Raw genomic sequence first — 13,289 nt, 5'->3', positions numbered from 1 at the left:
GAGGCCATTCAGCCAATTTATTGGTTACTGCTAGCTTAAGTAATAAATTGTTTAGGCTCACATCATTGTCTTTCAGTTTACCTTAATTTTCAAATGTAACAGTGATTATTACTTTATAGTATGGTTTGAAATCTGGTACTGCTAAGCCCCTTCTTTCCTATTTTTTTGTCCATTGATTCCCTTGATATTCTTGATCTTCTGTTCCTCCAGATGAATTTTATTAGTATATTTTCTAGCTTTATAAAGTAAGTCTTTGATAGTTTGATTCGTATGGCACTGAATAAGTAAATTAATTTAAGTAGTATTATCATTTGTATTTTTTTATTTTTTTAAATTAATTAATTTATTTTTAGTTTTCAACATTCACTTCCATAAGCTTTTGAGTTTTAAATTTTCTCCCCCTCCTTTCCATCCTCCCTCCCCAAGACAGTGTGCAATTTGATATAGGCTCTACATATACATTCCTATTAAACATATTTTCACATTAGTCATGTTGTAAAGAAGAATTAGAACCAATAGGAGAAACCACAAGAAAGAAGAAATAAAACAAAACAGAAGGAAAAAAAACAGAGCAAATAGTATGCTTTGATCTGCATTCAGACTCCATAGTTCTTTCTCTGGATGTGGCTAGCATTTTCCATCATGAGTCTTTTGAAGATGTCTTAGATCCTTGCATTGCTGAGAAGAGCTAAGTCTGTAAAAGTCATCGCACAATGTAGCTGTTACTGTGTGCAACATTCTCCTCGTTCTCACTTCACTCAGCATCAGTTCATACAAGTCTTTCCAGGTTTTTCTGAAGTCCCCCTGTTCATCATTTCTTATAGCACAATAGTATTCCATCTCATTCATATACCACAACTTGTTCAGCCATTCCCCAATTGATGGGCATCCCCCCAACTTCCAATTCTTTGCCACCACACAAAGAATTGCTATAAATATTTTTGTACATGTGAGTCCTTTTCCCATTTGTATGATCTCTTTGGGATATAGCCCTAGAAGTGGTATTGCTGGGTTAAAGAATATGCACATTTTTATAGCCCTTTGGGCATAGTTCCAAATCACTCTCCAAAATGGTTGGATCAGTTCACAACTCCACCAAAAATGCATTAGTGTTCCAGTTTTCTCACATCTTCTGCAACATTTATCATTTCCCTGTTCTGTCATGTTGGCCAATCTGATAGGTGTGATGTGGTACCTCAGAGTTGTTCTGATTTGCATTTCTCTAATCAGTAGTGATTTAGAACATTTTTTCATATGACTATAGATAGCTTTAATTTCTTCCTCTGAAAACTTCCTGTTCATATCCTTTGACCATTTATCAGTTGGGGTATTGTCATTTTTGTTATAGTGGTTTGACCTACTTATGAGCAATTAATATTTCTCCATTTACTTAGATCTGTCTTTATTTGTATGAAGAATATTTTATAATTGTGTTCGTAAAGTCCCTATGTGTGTCTTGGCAGATTGACTCCCAAGTATTTTATATGGGTTGTAGTTATTTTAAATGGAATTTCTCTTTCTATCTCTTCTTTCTGGGTTTTGTTGGTAATGTATAGAAATACTGATGATTTATGTGTATTTATTTTATATCTTGCAACTTTGCTGAAGTTGTGAATTCTTTCAACTAGTTTTTGTGGTTGTTGACTTTTTAGGGTTTTCTAAGTATACCATAATATCATCTACAAAAAATTATAGTTTTGTTTCATCATTGCTAATGCTTATTCATTCAATTTCTGGTGTCATAGGGTTGTCCATCATAGTACTGGCAATTCAGAGCTTTGCAATGTTGGTACTATGGGGTTATAGCACCCCACCCCCCAGACTTTTGTTCCTAAAAGGCTGCTGTCTGCTAGGCTGGTTGGCTGTTGCAAACTTCTGCAGCTTGCAGCTGGAATCTCCACGGCACTAGAAAGAGGGAGGCCACATAGCAGTGTCAGGCTAGGTTCTGTTGTAAGCCTGTGTGGTGTGTCCTCAGGTCTCCTAGTGAAGCCTTGCTGTTGGTAGCATGGGAAGTAGAGGAAGGTTTCTGAATAAGCTCAGGGTCAGGGAGCATCAGTTCATGTGGTTTTTTGGTTTTTTGTTTTACCTTCTTTTGGATTTTGGGTGTCCTAGAACATGGAGACAGCTGAAGTTGGTTTATCTTCGGTACGTAATTTCTGTTTTGGAGAGGTCTGAGAGGTCATGGGGATCAGAGAAAACATCTAGTCTTCCATCTTGTTGATCACATGATCTAGAAGTCCCATAATAACTTGTTGTTTGACTTTGGGTAAATTATGCAGACTTTACCTCAGTTCAAGAAACGTCAGTAGTTCAAGGACCTGTGATTTCATTGACTGGTTACTCCCTTCACCTGTGTAGATTGAAACTCCTCTCCATCTTATTTGGATGAGTGGTTGTGTTAAAAAACAAAACAAAACAACTCAACAGCACAAATAACTCGCTGCATAATGGCCAGACTTTTAGTGCTGAATGTCTGTAAACTGTGTTATATTGATCCTTGGAGGAGACATACACAGGTTATATCAAATGAGTAGCTGTTTCCATAAAAACAAAACAAAAACCTACTTCTCTATAACTTCTGTGTAACAAACTTCGATAGTGAATCACCAAAATATCATTCTAGTATGAGCAGTATTGAAGTACCTTCTTTTACTGAATTCAAGGAAGAAGAATTCATCATTTTCCTTAAAGAATCATTTAAAATAAAAAAGCAAAATTCCTGGGAAGGCATCCTTTCCCATCTTTATTTTTTATTGTTCTTTTAAATAGGGACTTAGATAAATACCATGCCAGCTCATGGCTTGACAGCACTTTTCAGGCATTCAAGAAAGCCAGTATCAGTAGCCACACAACTTGAATAACAAAAGAGAAGCTGCTAACCTCCTTTATGTTGAAATATTGATCTGAGCTTCCTTTCTTTCAAAAATTCTGTCAGTTATTGTGAGTTTCATGATCCCACAGCTACTGCTAACCAGGGGGTCTTATATTTGATGTCAGAAGGCTCATAAAATATATGTGTAACCAATACTTCTCTCAGCTGAAACCAGTATGGAGCAGGCATGCTGAGAGGTAAATCCAGATGTCGGATTAAAGAAGCCACAGGGAGTCATGGGAAGAAAGTACCTGCTTTGGAAGGTGTCTAGAATCTGGAGCACATTTCATGGGTACTGCTGTAGAGTAGTGAACCTTATGAAAGGTCACAAAACAAATAGCAAGTGTAATGGCACATGATTGTGTTATAAGCAATGTCGAGTAAGAAGAATTCAGAGAGACGGAGGACGATTTATGGAGTTGTGGCAGAGTGAAATAAGCCAAATCAAGGAAATATTTGACCCAATGACTACAATAATGTAAATGAAAAATGAAAATAGTGCTAAAATAGCTGTGTACACTATGTAATTGTCATGATCACTCTTGGGCCTGGGGAAAAGAAATGGAGAGAACTAAGGGTGTAGGTTGTTTCCTATGCATTCAGAGGTGGCAGTCACTATGGTGGTAGCCACTATGGTGGTGGCCTGCTGCTTTTTGTTTAAATATATTTCAGTTTTAACATGGTAGTTCTGATATTTCCTTGCCTGATTCTGTCCCCTTCTGAACTTCCTTTTACTTTTTTCTGTATATTTAAAAAAATAATTAATTGACATTCTTTCTCCCTCTTTTACTGGTCTCATTATTACTATTCCACCCCTCCAACAGTTGTAATTTTCTTTTTTTTAATAATCATCCTTGCCGATCTATGGAACTATGGTGGGACCTCTGAATTGTAATTTGCTTTTCTCTTATTAGTGATTATTTTCATGTGGTTATTGATGGCTTGCTTTGACCATATATCTATTGGTGAATGTCTCTTGTCCCTATAGTATCAATTCCCTGTAAGTCTTGGAAAACATGCTGACTTTTATGAGATAATTTACTGCTAACATTTTTCCCAGTCAACTTTTCCCTTCTAATTCTAACTATCCTGATTTTGCTTGTGTAAAACCTTTTCTATTTTATGTAATTAAATTTGTCCTTTTTCTCTTCTGTGATCCTCTCCATCCCATGTTTGGTCATGCACTCTCTCCCTATTCATGTCTGTGAAAGGTCCCTCCTTCCCTTTTCCTTGATTTTTTTTTCTGATATGACCTTTTAAATTTAAATCATATAGCCATTTCATGATTATTGAGTTATGTGGTGTTGATTTAAACTTAACTTTTGCCAGATGGTTTTCCAGTTTTCTCAGGAGCTTTTGTCAAATAGTGATTCCTTATCCCAGTAGTTGGAGTTCTTGGGTTTACTGAACGCTATGCTACCGTGTTGATTCCTTCTGAATTTAGTACCCCTTAGCTGTTCTCCTGATCAGCGTCTCTATTTTTGAGGCAGTATGGAATAGTTCTCATGATTACTGCTTTATAATTCCATTTTGGTATATCTGGTACTGATGCGGTCTAGGAGTGCTAGGAATCCCAAAATGCAAGGGTACAGGGCAGGAGTCTTCCTCAAAAAGAATTTGACCACTCAAGCCTTGTTTCAGTCCAAGTAGTGAGTTTATAATGACACTGGTTGGGTGGGCGAGATTCCTAATGAGTCGGCAGTATTTGTGATGCCAATATAAGGGGGTCAGATTTTAAGAATCTGCCCATTTGATGAGGATACGATAGATATTTTTATACAGAAAGACTGTGGGAAGATCTGGATGGGATCTAGGAGTGGCAAGTAGCCTGGGGTGGTCCAGAGGTAACTGAGATGAGATTAAGGAATGTCAAGTAAGCTAAGTAAGTAATTGCGGTGGGCCTGGGTGGGCCAAATCCCTTGGGTGGAGGCACCAGTGATCTGGGCTATTAAAATGTATGAGAAAATTCAGAAACTGGGTTGCTTTCAAAGACATGGTGTTTTCCTTTTAGGGGTTCAGATCCCATCCCCATCAGTACTACTAGAGCCCCTTTATTCCCATGCATTTTCTTTATTTCCCTTGTAATTCTAATCCTTTTTCTTTTTAACCTCCAGATGCACTTTATTTTTTCCATTTTATAAGGCAGCCTGGTAGTCTAATTGTTATGGCACTGGGTTTGCAAACAAAATTGGAAAGTATTGCCATTTTGTTACTATACTGTTATGCATTTCTTTATATTGACGTAGCCCAACCAGGAGCAGTTAATACAATCTCTCAATTATTATTCTGTCTTTATTTTTGTGAAGAGCACTTTAGAGTTGTATTTATCTAATTCCTGTGTGTTAGTAATAATAACAGCCAGTGTTTATATACCATTTTAAGGTTTGCAAAGCACTTTACAGCTTATCTCAGTTGATCCTCACAACAATACTTTGAGGTAAGACTTATACAGGATCATACAGCTACTGAATGTCTGAGGCAGGATTTGAACTCTGGTTTCCTGACTCCAGATCCAATGCTCTATCCATTATCTAGTTGGCAAGCTGACCCAGTTATATTGTGCTAACCCCTTCTCCTGCTAGTGAATTCCTTCCAGGGCCATCATTTTGGGGAGAGGCCCAGGTCAAACAACCTTTCTTCCTGGCTCTGCTTCTGACTTTCTGGACTTTGACTCAGTACTCCCAGGAGGTTACCTTCCTCTCCCACTGGGCCTGGAGTCAGGAAGACCTGAAGTCAGATCCAGCCTCAGATAGCTGTGGGACTCTGGGCAAATCACTTAACCCTCAGTTTCTTCCTCTGTAAAATGAGCTGGAAAAGGAAATGGCAAACCACTCCAGTGTCTTTGCCAAGAAAATCCCAAATGGACCCACGAAGAGTCGGACACGACTGAAAACAACTGAACAACAATTCTTGTTGCCTTCTGCAAATATTATACATATATTTCTCTCTGTACAGTTTTGTTGGTAACATACAGAAAAGCTAACGGTTCTGTGTGATTATTTTGTTGCTTGCCACCCACTGCAATCCTTGACTTCTATCTCCATCTCTTTGTTGTTTCTTGCAGGTTCTGTCCTCAACCAGTCTCTGTTTCCTTCTTGTTTCCAAATCTGGAATCCAGTGTTTGTACTGTCCCCTTCTGTAACTGTTACATTCTCAATCGGAAGTAGAAGATTGTGTTGTTCTCAGACTTCCTGTAGACCTCTCTCTATCTCCTACAACAATTTATTTCTAACCTCCTTACCTTTCCATTGGTTGGCCCCCATGTCTCTTATGGTCATTTTCCTCATCTCTGCCTCCTAGAATCCCTGGCTTCCTTCAAGATGCAGCTCAAAAGCTATCTACTGTAGGAGACCTTTTTTCGTACTCCTCCAGCTGATTCTGTGATCTTTTGCAACAAATTACTGATGCTGAAAAAGGAGAACAGAAATCAACAGAAATTATTAATATTTCCTACAGAAATTTAACTGTAAATCAGTAGCCAAAATGAAGACTCTAAGTAAGCCTAGAAACTACCTTAATTGGCAGATACTTGATCTCCTTTCCTTGTCAAGCAGAGAGATGTGACAGTGAAGGTCAAAACTGGTTTTGAATATAAACACTTAAAAAAAAAGTTTAATGGAAAATGATCATTTTTAGTCACGTCAGACTCTTTGTGACCTCATTTGGAGTTTTCTTGACAAAGATCCTGGAGTGGTTTGCCATTTCCTTCTCCAGCTCATTTTACAGATGTGGAACTGAGGCAAACAGGATTAAGTGATTTGCCCGGGGTCACACAGCTAGTTAAGTGTCTGAGGCCAGATTTGAACTCAAGAATATAAGTCTTCCTGACTCCAGGCCCAGCATTCTACCCACCATGCCACCTAACTGCCCTTTTCATGAGCAGTATAGCATCATAAAATATGAGAGACAAAGGGGAAAGCAAGTTTACATAAAGCTTGGCATGAGACCTAACTATGCCAGCTCAGCGTGAAAGTATTTAAGGATAGAACTAGAAGGGGGACAACAAACAGACAAGAAATAGAAGGTCTTTGAAGATTTCTATGGCAAACTCTTCTCCCCAGCAATGACTGTTGAACCATCACATTTGGATTGTAACATCATACTTCCTAGTGTGAAGCACGAAGAAGTAGAAATGGCCAAAGATGGGAGGCGTGACGGGATCAGACAAGGTACTTACAGAGAATGTCCATGTTGGAGGTGACCCATTTTCAAGGGTCCTGTTCTCAAGATATCTGAAGGAGGAGAGGGGAGCAAATGCTGGGGAGAAAATCACATTGTTATTATTGAAAAAACAACTGAAAATATAACTATTGATCCATAGGCCTGTTTTCCTGTGTTATGTAGAATATTTATGCAGATAATTTACTTAAATCCTGAGGGCATCCTTGATGAAGGTATAAGAAAGGATCAAGCAGGCTTTAGTATTTGATTGATTTCCTTTGATTGTACAGAACTTTGCTTCCCAGTAATGGCCTCCTTTCTCTCCACCACCCAGACAGTTTTTTACAAACAGTATTCTTCGGCAGACTCCATCTTTCTGGGCACATAGTTGACTGGAAGGAGCAAAGAATCCAAGATACTGGTGTGCTTATTGTTAGTTCACTATGCAGTCCTGTAGTGGAGAACCCTGCATGTGTTTAAATTATACAAGATCCTTCAAAAGATGCAAAAGCCCAGATAACTTTGTTCAGCGGCCTTTTTATTATGAGTATTGAGTAAAGCAAAAAAGGAGACTTGCTCACTAAAGGTGTTTGCCTCTCCCGTGGCAACAGATTCCAGATCCAAAAGGAATTCATTCTCTGTAGAGGTTGCCATCATCCATATGCTCCTGTTTGGGAGTGACATTGTGTTGATGGCGTCAAGCCCAGAAACATGACAGAGACTGCTAACTGAGCTCTGTAATCACTCTCTAGTTTTTGGCTTAACTATCAAACCTAATCCAAAGAGAATGCGCTAAGCACCTAGTATGTGAAAGGCATTATTCTAGGCACTGGAAATAAAAACAGTTCCTACCCTCAAGGAGTTTACTCTTTGTTGCTGATGGGCCTGCATGCTTCAGGTCTCCCCAGCCCAATCCATCCTCCATTCAGCCACCGAAGTTCTTTTCTTTTCTTTTCTTTTCAGGTTAGGCAGTGGGGTTAAGTGACTTGCCCAGGGTCACACAGCTAGTAAGTGTTATGTGTCTAAGGCCAGATTTGAACTCAGGTCCTCCTGAATCCAGGGCCGGTGCTCTATCCACTGCACCACCAGCTGCCCCTAAAGTTCTTTTCTTGAAGTGCTTGTCTGTACTCAGTCAATTTCAGTGGCTCCCTGTTGACTATAGGATCAAATGCCAAATGCTGTCTTTGGCATTCATAGCCGTTAGAGCCTAGTCCCCTCCTGCCTTCCCAGCTGTCTTACACCTTACTGCCAGACAGCTACTCTTGGACCCAGTGACACCACCAAGGCACTCCACCTCTTGGCACTGGGGATTTTCTCTAGCTGTCCCCCATGCCTGGAATGCTCTCTCTTTCCTCATCGCCACCTTCTGGCTTCCTTTAAGTCCCCACTGAAATCCCACCTTCTACATGATCTAGTCCAACCCCTCTGAGTTCAATCCCTCTGATACTTATTTCCTATTTATGCTGGACAGAGCTTGCTTTGTACAGAGTTGTTGGCATGTTATCTCCCCCATTAGATGGTGAGCTCCTTCAGGGCAGGGGCTGTCTTTTACCTCTTTTTCTATTTCTAGTGTTTAGCACAATTCCTGGCACATAGGTGCTTAGTAAATATTTTTGGCTGACTGACTTGCAGAGTGCAACATGTAGACAGATAAGCATAGGCGTGGAGAAGAAGACTACCAACAGCAAAGAGGATTAGGAGATGTCAAGGGGTGTGAGTTCTGAAGGAAGTTAAGTATTTGAAGAAGCAGAGGAAAGCTGAGTCGTGGCCTGAGAGAGGTGGGTCAGGACAGTCTGTGATTTCAGATAGTGCAAGAGTTCCCACTGTGGTAGCTCCCTCTATTAAGGCAAGTTGCTCTCCCCCTTTCTTTCCTGTAGCTAGGCAAAACCAATTCAACATTTTTCATTGCTTGGGGAGTATAGGTGTTCGGTCTGAGTCACTGCTGCCATGGGAGCACCTCTGACCTAAATAACCTCTGGGGGAACAGGACTGGCCCCAGCTGGGTTTCCAGTCCCCTTTCCATTGGCTGCAGTGACACAGCTAGTAAGTGTCTGAGGTAGGATTTGAACTGAGCTCTTCCTGATTCCAGGGCTGGTGCTCTCTCCACTCTGCCACCTAGCTGCCCCCTTGTAATTTTTGAGGTTAAAGAGATCGGCGGAAAGTGGCTGGATATATGACTTTCCTACTTGGCCTACTGCAGTTGCCTCCTGGTTAGTCTCTCTGATGCTAGTCTCTCCATTCTTGAATTCATCCTCCATCCCCCTGTCAAAAACGTCTAGTCCCGTTGCTCTGCTGCTCAAGAATCTTTAGAACTCCCTATAACTTCTAAAATAATATACAGACTTGGCTTTTAAAACTTTTCTCAGACTGGTTCCAGTGTACCTTTCTAAACATATATTACTCCCCTTCACATACCCTTATTTGCCAAAGTAGTTTACTTGCTGTTCCTGTAACTCAGCACTGAGTCTCCAACTTCCATGGTTAAGCCGTCTCTGATACCAGGAATGTTTTCCCTCTTCACTTCTACTTGTAGGCCTCCCTAGCTTACTTTATATTATTTATGTTTAAAGTCTCTGGAAGAGAAAGTAAGGCTGGTGACTTTGCATAGCCCTCCCTCACTTAAATCCAATTCACTTGCATGTCATGGCATTACCTCCCTGATATCATGGTCCTCTTTGAGAATGAGGGGCAAACTAGAGCCTACTTCAAAGCTCAGGTCATATGCCATCTCCTATGGGAAACCTTGCCAAGTCTCTTAGTCGTTAATGCATTCTTCCTCCTCCTCTTATCCTGTATAGACTTTAGTTGCATCTGTTTTCACATTTTTTTTTTTTACAGATCTCCCTCCTTCCAGTAGAAATAAAGCTTCCTGAGGGCATGGACAATCTCAGGTTTATCTTAATATCCCTGATGCTCAGAAGAGTACCTGGCACATAGTAGGAACTTGTTAAATTGGATTAGCCAGTTTTGTCATTGCCTTTATCCCCAGGGCCTAGCCCAGTGACTCACGTATAGAAGGTACTTGATAAATGTTTGTTAGATTGGATTGAAGCTGACATCCAGATACAAAGTAGTGAAATAACATCAAACAGCAGTGTGGCTTGGGGGAGTCCAGAAATGGGGTCTCTAGTCCTGGCTTGGCCATTAAGTAGTTGAGTGACTCTGGGCAGCTCTCTTTCCTTCCCTGAGGCTCTGATTCTCATTAGAAAATAGGAGTCCACATGATGGGAAATGCTGTCCACAGCCAGAGAAAGAACCATAGAGTCTGAATGCAGATCAGAGCATACTGTTTGCTCTCTCTCTCTCTCTTTTTGGTTTGTTTCTTCTTTCTCATGGTTTCTCCCATTGATTCTAATTCTTCTTTACAACATGACTAATGTGAAAATAGATTCGGTATGAATGTATATGTAGAGCCTATACCAGATTGCTCGCCGTCTTGGGATGGGAGGGGGAGAGAGATGGGGAGAAAATTTTATACTCAAAATCTTATGGAAGTGAATGTTGAAAACAAAAAATAAATAAATAAAATTTAAAAAGAAAACAATAGTCCAGACCAGTGCTCTGTAAAGCCCCATTCAGCTCTGTCATGAGCCCCATTTTCCTAAGAAGAGGGAAGATTTTTCTGATTCTAGGATTGAGCCCTTGGCCAAATTCCTCTGGACCCCAACTCTAGTAGGATGAGGGCCTTATTTTCTGCATTTAAAAGTACTTCCTGGCATTAAGGTACCTCTTCACATTTGAACATGTTCTCTTCCACAGTAACCTACCAGCTCCCAATATAAAACCATAGCAGAGGGAATCACACAAGTATGTTTTGAAGTAGTTGCATCAAGCAGGTGATGTTACCTAAAGAAGTAGAACCAAGAATTTAGTGCCTGGTCAGTGGCTACAAGAATGTGGACTGTAATCTCATGGCATTAATTCCTGCAAAGGGTTATAACATTGGAAAAGTGCTTTGAGGACCCAAATTTAGGGGCGCCATAAGGCCCCAGAGGGCTTGCCCAGTCTTATCCTTCCAATATCTTGCTAGTGGAAGTAGTATCAGTAGGGGAGCTCCATTGGGCAAGCCAACTTTCCCAGAGTCCTTCATGATGAAACTGGGATGAGTCAATAATGACTCTTGCCTCATTATTCAAGCAGTTCTCATTTCTGAAAAATGCCCTCTCTGGAGGACCTGGGTTCAAATTTTGACCCTACTACTTTCTACCTGTGTGACTTTGGGCAAGTCGCTTAACACCTCTGGGGCTCACTTTCCTCATCTGGGATGGGAAGGTTGGATGGAGGGCCTCTGAGGTCTCTTGTAACTGGAGAGCTCATTTTCAGATGCTCTGAGACAACTCAATGATCAAAAACCATGGTTCCTGCTCTTTAATGCAAGAGACCTTAGAGAGTGACAAAATTAATGACCCCCTCAGTTTGCGAAGCGTACTTTGTAACTCATTTTATCATTATGGCTTTTCTTCCGTCTATCCTTGGGCGGCCACAAGCTTAAAATCCCCATCCTTTTAGCAACGCTAACAGTTAAACAGTTATTCATATTGCCCACAGATGGCAGTATTATCATTCTCATCTTGAGAGCTCGCTGAGGATAATGACAAAGCCATTTATGATGAAAAAATAAATGAATAAAACAATTATTACATTGGAAATAATGATAATCAAAAAGGTCTTACTTCTTCAGATTAGGTCAGCCTGCAGCCCATTTTAAGTATGTTTTGGTTCATTTAATCAGGTTCTGCATCTCCTCATCCCAAAGTCTAGCTGGACATATCACAGGCTACTCTCTGAGAGGCAGAGCTTTTCTTCTTATGCTTATTTTTTTGGTATGATTATTTTTTAAAGAGCTTTATATAATTTATGGTTTCCTTTTATGCTTTCTCGGCACACACTGGTAGCCACTATGCGCCAGGGCAGGCAGATGAAGGAAACTAAGCTGAATGAAAAAATCCATTTTGGTATGGGTGGGGCATAATTATTTATTTTCTCTCTGTAGCACCCACTCTGGGCCCAGGCTCTCCCCTAACTTACCTCTCTGCCCTTCCAGGTTGCAGGACAGATTTTGATCCAGCTTAATTGCCATGTATGTAGTCTGTGGCCCATTGAGAGAGAGGGTCAATACATACCCCAAGCTCAGCTCAACTCGACTTAGGGCACATCATCTCTGCAGATGCTTGGAGGGACTTACATCGAACACTAACAAATATCTCCACAGTATGCCCCTTCAGCACTTTCTTTTTGTCCCCAATAGTCCAGGCCAGATTTCATTTCCTCATAGGGTCAACTTCCTTTGCAGAAATGCAGTTTCTAGCTATTCCATGAGCCCAGATCTTCTATAAGATGCTGAAGATTAGGCACTACTTACATAGGCAGAGGAAACAAATGAGATATACTATTTACTAAACTTTTTAGTCAATAAATGTTTATTAAGCATTTACAGTATGCCAGGTACTGTGCTAAGCACTGGGAATACAAAAAGAGGCAAAAGAAGGTCCCTGCCCTCATGGAACTGCCAATCTCTTGTCTTTGTTTCACCAGCTTCATACTGGAGGCCCTTGTCTCCCTTTCCACTCTCCTGCCTCCTTGGAGCTAATTGTATTTCAATACTGAAAACTTCTTATAAACCTAGAAGTCCTTAGACTAATGCTATGTGTGGACTTCCTCTATGATGTAGATTACAGCCTGATTATGACTTGGTACATTGTGCCTTAGGTGTTTCCTCAGCCTGTCCTCATATTATTGACCAAAAAAAGGCTTAGATACAAATGATTCAAACCAAACTTTGCCATTGAACAAAGAAATCTATATCTATGTTTGTTTTCAAAGAGATACACACACACACACACACACACACACACACATACACATATATATATATATCTCCTTTATATGTGTCTGTATGTATATATATGTGTGTACATATACACACTTTCTATATGTATGTGTATAGAGATGTTATTGTTCAGTTGTTTTCAGTTGTGTCCAACTCTTCATGACCCTACTTGGGGTTTTCTTGGCAAAGATACTAGACTGGTTTGCCATTTCCTTCTCCAGCTCATTTTACAGATGAGGAAACTGAGGCGAACAAGGTGAAATGACTCTCCCAAAGTCACATGGCTAGTAAGTATCTGAGGCCACATTTGAACTCAGGTCTTCTTTTTTTAAATTAATTTATTTTTAGTTTTCAGTAATCACTTTCATAAGCTTTTGAGTTTTAAATTTTCTCCCCATCCCTCTCTGCCTTCCTCCCCAAGATGGC

This window comes from Phascolarctos cinereus, unplaced genomic scaffold (assembly GCF_003287225.1).
Source record: "Phascolarctos cinereus isolate Bilbo 61053 unplaced genomic scaffold, phaCin_HiC Scaffold_8;HRSCAF=390, whole genome shotgun sequence".
NCBI classification, from domain to species: Eukaryota; Metazoa; Chordata; class Mammalia; order Diprotodontia; family Phascolarctidae; genus Phascolarctos; species Phascolarctos cinereus.
This window is presented reverse-complemented; position numbering follows the sequence as displayed.